A 2839-nucleotide genomic window follows, 5' to 3' on the forward strand; every position below is an offset into this window, starting at 1 on the left:
TCAGACCATCCTTTGTGGTTACTTTAGGTCTCTGTTTGCAAGGCTGCCATGCAGGCCTTCCCTGAGCTTGTCAGGTCAGCATGTGGCCCCTTTCGCCCACACCTGTATAAACTGGAGAAAGAGGACAGGTTTGTCCTTGTCTGATATCCCCCACGATTCCCATTTTTTCTCTATAAAGTGAGGAGGATGGATTCCGTGAGCCCTGAGGCCCATCTAGCTCCAGCATTCTACCCATCCTGGGTTCTGTGGAAAGAACACAAGCTTTTGTTAGGGGCAAAAATAGAATACTGGGGACTAGCTATGGTCATGGGAAATATTAATCATGCTCTGTTCACCATGATTGCCTTGTGCTGGTTAAAGAAAGGACATTCTAATCTGGCTGGGAGTTGTACACCCCCGGGACCATGGAGTCAACCTTGGACCTGGGAGTCATCCGTGGAATGCGGTCCATTCTCATTCGAGAACTGCCTGTTATCCTGGGAAGATTAACAACCTTGTTGCCCAAACAATGGAGTCCCACCCCAGCCTACATAGCCTATCTCCCCATGCCTGTACCCCCTACTTCCCCATGTAATCTGTGTTCTACCCTATATAAGCAGCTGGCTTGTGGTGGGGTGCAGAGCAGATTTTTGTGGATGACCTGCTGCTCTCCCATACTGCCAGGAATATTAGAATAAATGCTCACATATGATTCAACCCTGTCTCTGCTGAATTGGCTCAAGTAGTGGCAGACAGCCGGGACCCATTGATGGTCTGGTTAGACTTTGAACTTCATATACCTGAGTTCAGATCCTGCCAGCATCAGCTGAGCAGCCTCAATCAAGTTACTTAATCTCTCTGATCCTCAGTTTCCTAGGCTATAAAATGGGGAGATTGATCACACCTTCCATACAGTGATTTTTCTATAGGATGACTAAATGAAATACCAGGTATCAAGGTGCTAGCACAGTGCCTGTCATGTGGTATACACCCTATAAATGTCAGCTCTCCATCCCCCATCCCACCGCCCTTCTCTGTAAATGTAGAACAAGGGATTGGCAACCTCCGGCCAGCAGGCCAGTCTGGCTCCTGCTGTTAAAATACAGCTTCATTGGAACACAACTATGCTCTTTCATTTCTGTATTATCGGTGTCTGCTTTCTAGCTACTAGAGGAGAGTTGAGAGGAAGGGATTGAGACCATAGGGCCCACGAAGCCTAAACTATTGATTTTCTGACCCTTACGGAATAAGCTGGTTGCCTCCTGCTGTGGGACATAAGCGTGAACTAGTTGGAGGAATTTCAGTCACCGGCCAGCAGGTAGGGGAAATATTGGGAAAATCTCAAGGACCCCTTGAAGTTTTCATGCTGACTCTGGGGTCACATGAGTCTTCATTCTGAGGGTGTGGCAGCCAGTCTCTGAGAAGAACGCCCTGCAACAGGAAAGACTCCCAGAGAAATAGCTGAAGTTTGTCCTGGACTCAAACCTTCCCCAGCATTCAAGGAAGGGGCCAAAAAGAAGGCCCTCTCTCTAGCCATCTACGAGATAGTTACTAGATAATTATGTGAAGCACCTCTCCCCCCAACACACACACACACACACACACACACACACACACACACACTGCTTCAGGGAAACTACTAGAGTTATTTATTTTTAAGTACAAAAATAAAGTAAATGTTGCAATGTTTTGTTCTGGTCCAAAGAAGAAACTGCTTCCTTTGGGGGGACATTTTCATTGGGCCTGGTGTTACCAGAACCCCGATGTTTCCTTGAGTGCGCCCGCCTGCACACACCGGCCCAAAGAAATGCATGCACAGGAGTTGGGAGCATGGGAAGGAAAGGTGTTTAATATTGAGTTGGCCAATCCAGAGATGGGGAGCATGTAGGTTACAGATTAGCGAGGGCAAAATCACAAGGCCTGTGGGTGAGGGGTTTGGCGTGGTGCTGGGAGCTAGTTGGTCGGAGGTGAGGGAAGGCCATGAGTCATTTCTTTGGGACTTGAGAACAGCTCTGAGGGCTTTTCTGGAGTTGGTCTGTGCAGAGCAAGCATGTCAAACTCTTGGTCCACGGGCCGCATGTGGCCCACAACGAATATTTTTGCAGCCCAGCCAATATAACGGTATGTAAGAAACGTTTTAATAAAAATTTCGTAACTTAATTGTTACAATATCCTGTTATACACAATTATTAATAACGAACTACAATGTTCACTAATGACTGATTACTATAATCGTGTTGCATTCATTTCCCTTACACACCTTACGTTGTCTGGTAAGTTCAAGAAAAAATATTAATTTTCATTAAAATGTTCTCTTATTTTATGTTAATGATCACTCGTTTATTTCAGCCCTTTGGATTTAGCATGTCTCTATCAAAATAAACCTACGTTTCTATGAAAATTGAAGCTTTTGTTTTTTTGCGGCCCACATAAACTTAAACCTTGTTTACTTGGCCTGTGTTAGCCTTTGAGTTTGACATGCTTGGTCTAGATTCATGGGACAGCAGCCAGGGGGTCAACCTATTTCACCTTAGGTTGACCTGTCTCACCTTAGGGCTCAGGGGCTGAAACAAAACTTAGGTCAAGATGTTATCTTTGATGTGCCAGAGGTCCTGGCCATGTGACCATCAGTTAGGTCTAGGCTATTGTCTCCTGCTGCCTCCGGGGTTGCTGATTATCTGGAGGAAAAGCTAGGTCTCTGAGGGAGACATATGGGAGAGTGGGGGGAGATGGTTTCTAGAGCGAGGAGTTAAAACTCAACTGAGTCAAAGTCATAAGGACCTTCAGTTTCCATTGTTCCCTTCCTTTTGATCAGTTCTCCTTCTTGAGGGAGAAAGGGCGACCACCTCTCTAGCTGCTT

The sequence above is a fragment of the Myotis davidii genome, unplaced genomic scaffold, assembly GCF_000327345.1.
Source record: "Myotis davidii unplaced genomic scaffold, ASM32734v1 scaffold363, whole genome shotgun sequence".
Taxonomy (NCBI): Eukaryota; Metazoa; Chordata; class Mammalia; order Chiroptera; family Vespertilionidae; genus Myotis; species Myotis davidii.